This window comes from Heterocephalus glaber, unplaced genomic scaffold (genome assembly GCF_053883595.1).
Source record: "Heterocephalus glaber isolate CG9 unplaced genomic scaffold, H.glaber_assembly_v1.0 deba00000676, whole genome shotgun sequence".
NCBI lineage: Eukaryota > Metazoa > Chordata > Mammalia > Rodentia > Bathyergidae > Heterocephalus > Heterocephalus glaber.
In genome coordinates this window covers 2,960,811-2,974,298 of record NW_028258156.1, presented here as the reverse complement: position 1 = coordinate 2,974,298, position 13,488 = coordinate 2,960,811, and the positions used below count along the sequence as shown (strand labels likewise).

The 13,488-nt window shown below is 34.1% G+C and overlaps 1 protein-coding gene and 1 long non-coding RNA gene across 4 annotated transcripts in view; both read right to left on the bottom strand.

Moving 5' to 3' along the window:
* The window catches only part of Hibadh (3-hydroxyisobutyrate dehydrogenase), a 112,696-nt gene that overhangs the window by 53,265 nt on the left and 45,943 nt on the right, over nt 1-13,488 (bottom strand). The window lies entirely within an intron of this gene.
* The window catches only part of LOC147829217 (uncharacterized), a 52,985-nt gene that overhangs the window by 34,281 nt on the left and 5,216 nt on the right, over nt 1-13,488 (bottom strand). The window lies entirely within an intron of this gene.

The window sequence follows — 13,488 nt, the reverse complement described above, 5'->3', positions numbered from 1 at the left end:
CTGTTCTTAACGAACAAGAAAACAAGTAGCATGACAAAAAGAACATTAATAGTACAGCCTAACTTCTTTCTTTCTCTTAAAATCAACAGTTTTATAAATATAGTTTCCTACAAATTAATCCATAAGCAGTATAATCCCAATGAAACCATTAACAGAATGTGTTTGAGAGAGGCACGATAAAATGATTCTTCATGTTTCTTTGGAAAATAACCAAGCAAAGTAGTCTGAAAATGTTGGGGAAATTGGTGGGTGGGTGACAAATGTAAGATTTCCCTTTCAGATAATAAAATAAAGCAACAGATATAAAAATGTCCTAAATAGGATAGAATCAACTATGAGAATAGTTAGAATTGAATAGAGAAGAAGCAACTAATAGAATAGTATCAAGAGTTCAGGAATAATTCCATATATGGAAACTGACAACAGGAAATTAATGAAGTATTTAAAATTAATGAGAAGTGGGCTGGGGATTTAGCCCAGTGGTGCCACCGCCTGCCCCTGCCTCACAAGCGCAAGGTCCTGAGTTCAATCCCCAGAGCCAAAAAAAAAAAAAAAAAAAAAAAAAACTCTAAAATTAATGAGAAGGGATTTTTTGTGAAAAGATTTTTAAAAAGAAAAAGTAATCTAGAAATGTACCATCAGTCCCTCTACCAAAAAAACTGTATATAAATTAAAGATTTAAATTCTCAAAAATAAAATAACTAAAAATATATGTATGTACACTTTTTAAAAATTATTTTACAAACATGGAGAGGATATAGCCCTTATAATTAAATCATGACTCAGAAGCCATAAATGGTAAGCCTAATAAATTCAACTGTATAATGATTCAAAAATTGTTTCAAAAAGTACCATAAACAAGCTGAATAAAAAAAGAACTGTTAGAAAACATTTTCAACATTTATATCTTACCACACAAATTCATACTCATTAAAATGTAACCACCATAAAGATATGTCTGTGTGTGTGTTCACTGCTATATTCCAAGGCCTAGAATAATACTTAGTACATACTCAAATATTTGTTGAATGAATGAGCATCTGACATTCATACACATTCATTAGAAAAGATAAATGTCTAGAACAGTACCTGGCACACTCTTAAGTACTTAAAAATGGTTAGAGGATGAATAAATCTAATAACATGTTCAAAGCACAAGAACAAATAATCATCAAAAATAATAAAAACAGGGCTGGGGATTTAGCTCAGTGGTTCCACCATCTGCCCTGTAAGTGCAAGGACCCAAGTTCGAGCCCCAATGGCCCCTCCCCCCAAAATAACAATAAAAACAAAAAAATTTAAAAAGCCAATAATTTCTTAATGTGCTCAAACTCTTAATTTGAAGAAAGGGAAATTAAAACTACAATATACCATTTTTTACTAAGGCTAGAAAAGAAATGTCAAGACAATGTTGACAAAAGTGTGAATAATAAATATTCTCTTAGTTTGCACTGTTTGGTTTAGACCAGTGGTGGCAAACCTATGGCGCATGCTGCAGAGAGCTGTTTGTATCACTGAAAGCTCTAAAAGTTTTACCATTTCTGGTTTAGGCCAGAAATGCTCCCCAAAAGGCTCATGTACTCAGAAGTGGGGTTTTTAGAAGGTGATTAGATCATGCCGAATGTGCTGTTAGGTGGTACGACCTGGTTGGAGGAAGTAGGTGATCGGAGGTATGACTGGGAAGGGTATATCATGACCTCACCCACTTCTCTCTGGCTCTCTTCCAGCTTACTCTGCTTCCCAGCTACCATGAGATGAGAAGCTTTCCTTTGCCACATCCTTTTACATGGTTGTTTCTGCCTTGAAATTACCCAACTGTGGATTGAAACCTCTGAAATTGTGAGCCAAAATAAACCTTTCCTCCTTTAAGTTGTGTATGTCAGGTGTTTTGTCCCAGCAACAAAAAGTGACTAATACACACTGCTACAACAAATTACCTGAGACTATGTCATTTATAAAGAACAAAAATTTATTTCACACAGTTCTGGAAGCCAGGAAGTTCAAGATCAAGGCATCTGCAGGTGTGTCACATGCTGAGGGCTGAATCTGCTTCCATATGAAGCCTGGACTGTTGCACCCCCAGAAGGAAAGAATACTGTGCCCTCAACATGAGAAAGAAAGACAAAAGAGACCTAGGGACCAAACCCCTTCTGTCAAGCCCTTTTATAATGGCATTAATCCACACAAGAGGACAAGGCTGTATGCCTCCCTAAAGGCCCCATCTCCCAACACTCCTGCAATAGGGACTAAATTTCCAAGACATGAATTTTGAGGAACACATTTCAGACCATATTACTCTCCTAAATTACTAGCTGAAATATACATTTTGGTGAAAAAAATGGCAGCCCCTACCAAAATTTAAAATATACATACTCTTTGATCTAGCAATTCCTTTTCTTAGAATTGCTCCTACTGATAAATTTGCAAATAGTAAAAGCTCTATGCTCAAGAATATTAAGAGCCAGGGCCAGGGATTTAGCTCAGTGGTTCCACCACCTACCTGCCGCACAAGTACAAAGTCCCAAGTTTGATCCCCAGTACCAAAAAAAAAAAAAAAAAAAGAATATTCAGAGCCACTTCTTTGTAACAGTAGAGATCTGTTCACATAATGGAATACTTTGTAGTAATTTAAAAATATAAAGCAAATTTATTAAAAGATTAAAGAGAAAAAAATCAGTTGTAATAAAGAATCCTATATTTTTTAAAGTGTGCATATACATATATATGCAATAAAAATATTTCTAAAATATTAAGATACTCTTCAATTGCAAAATATAGAAGCAATAAGAAGAAAAGAGCCAGGCACGGTGGTACACATCTGTAATCCCAGCACTCTGGTAGGCCAAGGCAGGAGTTCAAGTCCAGCCTGGGCAGTTTAGCAACTCAGCAAAACCCTCTCAAAATAAAAAGTGAAAAAAAGAAAAGAAAAAGGAAAACAGATATAAAAACTGAGGAGATGTGAACAGATACTTCACTAAAGGATATAATCTATGTACAAATAAGTACACGAAAAGATAGTCAACATTTAGTCAGAGAAGTAGATATTAACAGATTAAGACTATAATGAGATATCACCTATTAGGATTAGAAAATTTAAAAATTAAAAGAACAAAACCCCTGACCACCCCTAGTGCTAATGAGTACACCGCAGAACAAGTAGGATCTGGGTGGATGGATGCAAACTGAACAAGTTCAGTAGTTTCTTACACAATTAAAACATTCAACCACACAACCCAACAATCCTACTGCCAGGTATTTACTTAAGTAAAATAAAAACTTATATTCACAAATACTCACACACACACACGCACACACACATATGCATGCAGGGGCTGGGTATATTGCTCAATGCAAAGACCCTGGGTTCAATCTCTGATACTGTGATAAATTAAATTTTACAAAAAAGAGGAGGTGGAGACAAAAAGGGAAAAGGAGTGTTTTCATTTAAAATACAGAAGGGCCAGGGATTTAGCTCAGTGGCACTGCGCCTGCCTCGCAAGCGCAAGGTCATGAGCTCAATCCCGGGTACCAAAAAAAAAAAAAAACTCAACTAACTAAAAAACAGAAAAAAAGTAAGCAAAGAAAATGAAAATAAAAGCGGCAATAAAAGCACAGATGCTATTTTAAAGGAAAAACAGTAAGAAAACTTAATGGCTATGAGTTCATACTTATGATTCAAATTTTTATTTGCAAAAAGGACTTCGAGTTCGTTTCCTAGATGATACAAACACATGGACTATAAGCAGTAAGAGGAGGAAACACAGGTCTCCCACACCCACCATTATATTCCCAGTGCCTAGCAGATAGTACAAACTAAATAAAAAATTTTTAAGCTAAAGATATAGGTGAAATGGAAATCATATAGAAAAAAGGAAGCTCTGGGAAAAGTGATGATTGTTACTATTTCACCAAGTACAGCTCTGGACATCAAGGCATCCTCGGTATAGAGAAAAACATGATGCTGGGACTCAATATTTTGACAGGTCCAAAAGCAACATTATCTATCACAGGACAACACTATCACAGGACAAACTGCCAGAATCCCTCAAACCAGGTTCCTCTACATCCTACATCTCAGGTGCTATTAACCACAGTCAAAGATTTAATGGCTTCCACATAATTACTATGCTGTTTTTTACTTATGTGTTTGCTTGGTTTTTGCTATTGGGGATTGAATCCAGGGCCTGGCACATGTTAAACACTTGCTCTATCAATGATGAACACCCCTACATCCCTACCTACTATTTTTGATCACAGGCCACCATTTTTCCTCAATACAAGGCAAAAAAGGAGCACACAACTATGATGGTAGCCTTCTTATGCTCCTCCTATCAAAAGTGGGAATACTATACATAAAATAAAAAGGACTTTGAAGCAGGAGTTTCAGGTTCAAGAACCATCAGTTTTTGACTACCTATGTTAATGAAAGGAAGTATTAATGCAAATAACTTAAATGTGAGGAGAATAATTTGCAAATCACCCCCCACTGGCTCAATTCAGACTATAAATTTGCTCTCAATTGTGTCAGAGCACATCTGCAGTGTAAATCACCCAAGAAAGAAGAAAAGTCTGTTTTCAAATGCCAGGTAATTTGATTAGTACCGGAAGTCTGCCTTTCAGTCTCAATCTCAGTCTGTCTGTGTGTCTGTTTCTCTCTCTCTCTTCTCTCTCTCTCTCTCTCTCTGTCTCTCTCTCTGCCCTAGAGATTGAACCCAAGTCCTGTACATTAAGCTACATCCCCAGTGTATTTTTGTTTCTTTTGAAACATGTCTGGCTAAGTTGCTAAACAGCCCTAACTAGGCTCAAACTTATCATTGTCCTGCCTCAGCCTCCGAGGATTACAAGAGCACTTCCTCATGCCCAGTAAGAAATATTTTTAGAAAGAAAATTAAGGGTAACTATGATATATTAGTGGAAGATGCACAAGTTTTGTCTCTATAAAATTGTTTCTGTGACATAAAAGAATCACATAATCTCTTTGCTTTCATTCTTTTCTAAAATACGGACAATTCTTCACTAGATAATTCTCTTTGGAAACTCTTTAAGAAAAAGTCTGCTTATTTCTATTACTTCTTTATTTCAGACAAAACTGATCATCATTTCTGGTTTTTGTTCCTAAATCTTCATTTTAAAAGGAGGAAAAGAATCACAAGCATCAAGGAGTAGTAAGATTATTATTGCTAATCTGGCGATGGGGTTGTTTGTTCAATAACTTGAATACTGTGACTCTATTTTCTTCAGGAATCTGAAAGAAACAGTAACCTTTCCAGATTAAACTTCCACCAAGCACAGCTTTTAGTACAACATTTATCATACGTAGCAAAACCACCAGAGGATAACTCCATCTGCTACAACAAAACAGAGAAAGATAACGGTCTCCAAACACTTAATAGCACTTTCCCCAAAAAGGGCCATAAACCTAACACGGCTGAAAGAGAAATGCAATCTGCACTTTGCAGACCAAGACAGGAATTGCTTCAATACTATCTTTTTCCCTCTTCCTCACCATAAAAACTACCAGCCCCTGGTTGTGATGTACAGATCTACATCCCAAGACTTTTAGAAGATTAGGAACCCACAAATACCAACAAAGACAGGAAACAGGACTTTTTTCCCACAGAAGTTTACCACCATTGCACTTCAATAATTATGTACTAAGTGAACACTGAAAAGCAAAAGCTATGCCCACCTCCAGCATAACTAAGACAAAGTAAGTACAACCCAAACTAGACATAACAACATAATCATCTCTGTCAAACAAAGGCTAAATGCAGAACACTTTAAAAGGACAACTGATTGATCCCATCCATCCATTTAGATCATTACCAATGAAAGAAATAATTAAGAAAGCAAATACCATATCAAAGAATACCTATGGTTTGGGGGCCAAATAAAAGAATTTATTAAATACCATCTTTGGAACTAATTTAATGAAGGGTTAAAAGCAAAGAACATTTATTTAAGAAATTCCAGTAGAAAACGCAAAAGAGGAGATACAACTACATAACCTTCTATCCTGCATTTTATTTTGAATCTTTTAGATTAAAATTTGTTAGTTATTAAAATTGATTAAAGTTGAGGTGAAAGTAAAATAATACAAATAAAATTAAACAGGAATCATCCAAAAATTGAATGTCTAAGGGAAGAGTTATTTTTCTTTTTAAAAAAGATTTGTATAAAAATTTTAAATAGACTTTTTTGGACCTTTATAATTGTGTGTGTGTGTGTGTGTGTGTGTGTATAGTGGTATCAAATAAAACTCCAAGAACATTTAAAACTCAGAGGTAAGTAAAAGGAAGATATAGGCACCTTCATTTTTTATTGCTAATGAAAAAATTCAAAGAGTTACTACAGGATGTTAGCAGAAGCAACAGATAAATAATTTTTCTTAGATACTAAAATTTTGTTCTGTGGGGTGGGGAAGAGCCAAATGAAGATGAGCATCCATATAGGTGCAAATCTGTAATTCTCAATGGGAAACAGTACATTGTTGCCATGCTATGACAGGCAGCTCATTCCCACATTACCTTTTCCCACTACTCATTCCCAAGTTGTACCCTCAAATCCACACAGCACATACTACCAATTAAAATAGGTGTCAATAATTGCTTAGGAGTTTATTTTGGTGTTCAGTTGTATTACAAAGATACTTAATAAGAATGCTCAGTTTGGAAATCAAAATTACTATTCTGACCATTATGTTCTATTCTTTTCTTAACTTCTAATCTGCACATAATTGATAATTCACACAAATTCCTTAGTTTTCTTCCTCAAACAACAAAATCAGAATTTATTTAGGTTCTTTCTTTTTCTTCACCCTCATTACTGTAATTTTCCCATACCATCTCCCCTTCATGAAAAGTTACATTTTCACATCACCATGCTTCCTGGAATACCACAATTCACTCTAACAGTTACAACCTCTAGAGTCAAAAAAATCACTGAAAACTGATGCAAGAAAAGCTAGAATTGCTCATTTTTTTCCTAATGAAAATCTTATTATCATGGGCATTTTGGATAGAAAAGATTCACTGAAGTCAGGCAAAATTAAACATGACCTTGGTCCTATCCTAATCAAATGACCCACTACAGATCCCTTCCAATCAAACAACAGGAAGAGTGAGCAAAGCCACATAAAAATAAAACTTGGCTAACCTCCAGTTCTCATCACTATCCACTGGACAATTTTCTGCCCAGCAATAATCACTATTCCCTTGGAATTTTACTCTAGTAGGGTCACAGTCAGGGTCAGGGTATCTTTTCTTTTTCCAGAATATCTTTTTTAAAGTGTTTTTTTTTCCCAGAAATATCTTGCTAATTTTTTTTAACAAGAACATTGTCTAGGGCTTCCTCCTCACTCTTCTTTCCAAATTGCTGCCAATCATTTTTAAAGCTAGACATCTCTGAGTCATGAACCCAGACATACCAGGCTATTTAAACACCTAAAATTCTCATTCTTAAGAGTGTGTAAAATTGGGATCAGCTGTTGTTTGATTTGTTTTTCAAAGCATACTCAATTTTTGCAAAATTCAGAGAAATACTGGCAAAAGAAAACGTCATAAACACTACTTTCTTATAGCCTTTCATATAAATTATGTATAATTTATGGATATGCCATAGTTAATAGATCGGTTGAATTGTTTGCAAAACATATTCTGAATTAAGTATAGGAAGTATCTTTCACTGAACTCTCTTCAGTATAAAACTGTTAAACACACACACACCTCTCATACTTGTAATGGTCTTCTATTAGAAGCTGTTGGGAATTCTTTCTTTTGAAATACTATGAGGGATGGTATTTATGAAGATAAATTTTGATCATCAAAATTCCCAAAATACTATAGTTCTTCCAGTAAAACACAAAATGATAGTTGCAATGTCAAATTAAAACTGAATGGGGCCAGGGATTTAGCTCAGTGGTTCCTCTGCCTGCTTCACAAGTGCAAGGTCCTGAGTTTGACCCCCAGTATCACAAAAAAACCAAAAAAAAAACCTGAATGGCATGCAATATTCTTCTTGGTGATAAGCTTAATACATTGTCATAAAGTCTTAATGCTGAACACTGTAATATATTTTAAAATGTATTATTACTGAGCCTGGACCTACGGTGCATGCTTGTAACTTTGGCATTCTGGGAAGCTAAAGCAAGGGGATAGCAAGTTCAAGCCCAGCCTAGACAATTTAGTGAGACCCTGTCTCAAATTTTAAAAAATAAATATAAACAAAAAGATCTGGGGATGTAGCTCAGTGTGAAGGCCCTTGGTTCAATCTCTAGTACCATTTAAAAAAATAAAAGTGTATCACTCATCAATCACATATACTGCACTTCTCACTGATGTTTTGCAAAGGCCAAACAGTTTGCATTTAAAAAATTATAAAGATACATTCTAAGTAATTTGAGAAACTAAAAGTTTAAAACTACAAGTTAAAAGAAAAAAACATGTGAACTTATTTATGATCATAAAACGGAATGCAACACTCGTTGGCTCTTTTTAATACTCCAGCTCCTAAAAGGCCTATAAAGGAAATAATTTTAGAAGTTTAAATTTTCTGGTTTTCACTCCTGGTTCCATGTTTTCTGGTCCCTTTTGTTTCTTTAGTTGACCAGATTCATGTATGTAAAATCCAAAGCAAAACTGCTTTAAATTACTAATCAGGCTTTTTTTAATTGGTTAAGAATGCTTTCTATGTTCTGTTGGGGTGGGGGTTGAGGGTGTCAATGAATAGTGATGTCAATGGAGCATGAAAAAGTATTTCTGTTGATTTTTAAAAATACAATAACCCAGGGGTAGGAATTTAGCTCAGTGGTTCCGCTGCCTGCCTTGCAAGCAGAAGGACCCGAGTTCGATCCCCGGTACCAAAAAAAAAAAAAAAAAAAAAAAACAATAACCCAAAGTCTTCACTATTCTAACAACAAAAAGAAATTCCAAAGTTGAAGATACTAGTTCTACCACCATAGTTTTTGAGAATCCTCTACCTAAAATGTCTTATTTTTGATAAATCAGGCCAATCCTAATAAGTGCATATGGTCACATCATCCCTTTCAAAGTGAGCTCAATTTCACTGAAAAATGAGGAGACTATTTTTCATGGGGATGCTTTACAGATTAAATGTTTTTAAATGCACAAATTACCTAACATGACAATCTGACTCATACATGAGGTACTTAACATTAGAACTGCCTTCTTCTTGAAAATTCTGCATTATAAAATTTTGAAAAGGTGATTAAAATAAAGATATTTTGAATATACACATTGAATGTGGCTGTATGCATTTTTGTTTCCACTCTTAGAATTTTTCCACTCAGTTTTTCTGAAGAAAAATGAGAGTAAAAACAGTAAGCAAAAACTGAAACAGAAAAACAACACGGATGTTGCTGCTCATATTTTATCTCTTTTTTATTTTAATTAACCTGACTTTTTTCCCCCCCAGCACCAGGGATCAAACTCAGGAACTTGGCCCCTGCCACTGAGTTAAATCCCCAGCCCAACTTGACTTTTTTTTGTATCTTGTTACTATTTTCCAAAAAAATAACAACTTACCTTGGTCATTTATTTTTCAGAAGCCATGTCTAGTATTAAATAGATACACTATACCAAAAGTGCACTTAAAAGTAGTTATTTTTGTTGCTGAACATTTTACTTTAAGGCTTCGCCTCTAACAATTATGAATTATTTCACACCACTTAAAGATTTCACTTGGTCAACTTTAGATGTAAACATACTTTCCTATTGTTTACTCTCATTCCTATTATGTTTTTCATGCTGAGAAGTCCACTGATAACTTTCCGCAAGCCAAGTTTACTTCTCCAGGATCCCAATCCTTCCTAACACCCATCCTCCCTCAAAGAGATACCCAGCGTTGTTTATGTAGACTTGAAAACAATACACTTCCTACTGCCCTTCAATTTACCATCAGCTACAGCCAGGCTGGAGGAAGCCTGGGGGTGGGGAGGGTCTTTTCTTCATTTCTCACTTTTTTTTAATTTAAAGAGTTCTGGATGTTTTATGCCTTAGCTTTACTTTTTCTCTAGACTAAGAGTATATTTTAACAATTTTTGTCAAGTTAATGTCCTTTCTTTTTTACACATGTATCTGACAACCAGAATCCAGAGAATGTCATTAAAACTGTGAAGTATGTAATTAAGACACTGGGCACAATCTTACTGTTATTTTTGTGTGTGTGACTTAAAAACACACACACAAAAAATGTTACTTTGTATACAGTTAAACTGGCTAATCTCTAATCATCTTCACCAGCAGTAACCTAAATAGATTTGGTGCTTGCTTTTGTTTTCAAAAAAAAACAAAAAAAAAACTATACAGTATTATACATACAGATACAGTCAGTTTTCTTGCTTATTTATATAAAATTACTGAAAATATTTAATTTTAAAATGTAATATTATAGCCTCAATGCCAGTTTTTTGAAAGCTACATTGTCATTTAGTCAGTTTTTTTCTTTTTTAATTTTCAGGGCTTGCAAGCAGAATTAAGTATGATAATCATCTTCAATAAAATTTATTATTAGGGCCAGAGATTTAGCTCAGTGGTTTTGCCGCCTGCTGTGCAAGCGCAAGGACCCGAGTTCAATCCCCGGTACCAAAAAAATAAAATAAAATAAAATAAAATGTATTATTAAAGCTGAAATTCTAACTTTTTAACAAGTTTTACTGAGTTAAACATTTTTATCTAAAATCAAGTTTGCTAAATATCCAAAGATGTAGTTATAAAATAGGTGACGACTTCCAGCCTATATAAATGACATAAACAACTAAAAATCACATTTCAAATTTTAAAACCTGTGAGATTCCAAAGGTACGAGTAAAAAGTTTGACTCTTTTAAGATTTACTTTCCTGCTTTCTCTTTCCTGCTTTTCATCTTTGCTACCACATTGCAACAGCACTCACCAACACATACATAAAATAGATCATTTAGGCTAGTGATATTTTAGTACACGGCCCCTCCTCCTCCACTTAGTCATGCCTTTTATATCTATCTGGAGGTTCCCATGGCAACACTCACTCACACCAATACAATTTCCAACTGAAATGTGAGCAGCCAAAATCTAAATGGTTCATTACTAAATAGCACACACCCTAATGAGGAAGCACTTTTTTCCTATTTTTTAATGAAAAAAGTACATCACTGAAAGTTTGGAGAAAAAATAGCCACTTAATACTACAGAAATAACTAGAAAAATACTGTCATTATAGACAATTATACATATGCATATCATTACATGAGATTTGCATTTGTTTACTCTTACTATAAAAAACTGATATGCTGGGCCAAGAAGCTTACTTCAATTATAATTACAAATAGTAAGTATAATTTTTGCTAATCCAGTTTACTGTATCAAATTTGACTTTTTAAAAATGTTGGCTACATAGTTCACAAAAACCCTGGTGAAAAATTCTAACCCAACAAGCCAAGAAGCAATTCGTGGACAGCAGGAGGCAATTCCAGAACACAGGCATAATCTATAAAGAGAAACCACTACAGCTTTTTGATGTTAAATAAGTAGAAATATTAGCATACAACAAAGCTAAGAAGCAGACTGTTGTATCAAGTTTAAAAGTAAAATATTAAGGGTCGAATGTCATGAATACCTTTGTCTAGACTACTTTCAAATGTGAAATCCTAATTTTTAAAACAAAAGGTCTCTCGTAAATATTGAAGGGTGTATATTTAATTTTAGTACAACACACATTCCAATCAGTTATTCAAAATGTAAGGGAGAAAAAGGATTTCCATGCTGTTTTTAAATAGGCTATCAAGGTGGGAGGTCAAACATTTACTTTGAAAACATATACATTTTCTTAAACAGGAATATCACATTAAGAAGCCTCAGGTAGGAGGGAAAACTATACAATGAGTAACATTTCATAAAGCTTTTTGAGAAATGATCAAAGCTAGGCATTAAACATCTCTATAGTAAACACTTTTTGAAAGAATAAAAATCATTAGAATGTACACTGAATCTTATTTATTTCAAAAACATAGTAGCACCTGGATAGCTGTATTAAATAATTTAATTGTTTCTGCTATAGTTTATTAACTTACATTTATGGGTTCATAAAAATAGAACATGAATACACATTTTAATGAAAAATCTCACTTTTATAAAATTTACAATGAGCCTTTTTTCTTTCACTTTTACATTATCACATTTTTTAAATCAACTGATTCAAAAACTATAAAGATTCCCTGAAAACCAGTACAGGAAACTCAAGAATTTACTTTCACAAAAACAGCTTTTAAGACATGAACATGAACTGCCTAATGAATCTCATAGTTAGGCTTGTGAAAAGGACCAACTTGGGCCTTTAAAAGGTCTCCCCCTCTCTTTAAAAATTCCCATACAGTGAAACTTGCTGACACTTTTTTTATAGTGTGTGTGTTTTCTACAAATACTTTTTTGAGGCTGTGTGCACACGCATATGTGCACACGCATGGGGGGGTAATCTGCAGCTCAGAGACTTTTGAGGATTTTTATAAACAGGATACCCTCTCTACTGTCCAGACCAGCAAGGCAAAATAAATAAATACATTTCAATGTTCATTTTACTTAAAAAAAAAAAAAAAAGCAATTCTACAAATACTTCATTTTAATTTACTTTCATTTCAATATCAACAATCTAAACATAAATATTTACAGAATTCAGAACTTTGCAATTCAATTCAGAGACATTTAATCAACATTGCTACTAGAACTATTTTTAGCTCAACTTCAAATGTAAAATCTAGAAAGAGTGTATTATATCCTCTCAAACTAAAAAGAATGTATTTTAAAATCCTCCTTTTATCACAAGCAGGTTTGGATGCAATGCCACCTGGTGGCACTGATAAATTCTTAACCAGGCTTAGGTTTTTAAAAACTGAACTGTTTCATGAAATACAGGCCATCCATTTTGACTATCTGACCTTCATTCCAAACAAGTTATTTATCTCGTAACTGAAAAATAATTTTTATTTTTGAATTTTAGGCCTTGTACACAACTGCTTGGATGCACATGATAATTTCTTCAATGTCTGTCATAAAAGAAGCAAAAATTTTTTCATAAACCAAAATTGCACCAAAGCTTTAATTTTAAAAAGACAAAATGCTGAAGGGAAGGTAGGGACTCAGTAAGTTGCTTTGTAAAATTACACTGTATAATTAATTCCATGGTAAGAATGTTTTTATGGTGTGTTTTGGTGACCTTTTATTACCATCAAGTTCACAATGCTGGTGGGCTGCCTTTTAATCCCTCCGCAGACAAAGGCCCTAAATAAACACAGATCCCTTCCTGGGAAAAAGTCCACTCTGGTTAAATGGTAAGGAAATGAGTAAATCATTAGTAATCTTTAAAGCCAAAGCTATAAACTCAAGTTACCTTAAGTTGAAATGAAAGTGTCCTGCAAGAGTTTCAAAGTTCTGTCACAGATAGAAATCTCCAGCTCTTGACTCCAGACTAGGCGCCAGCTGATAAACAAACAATTTAA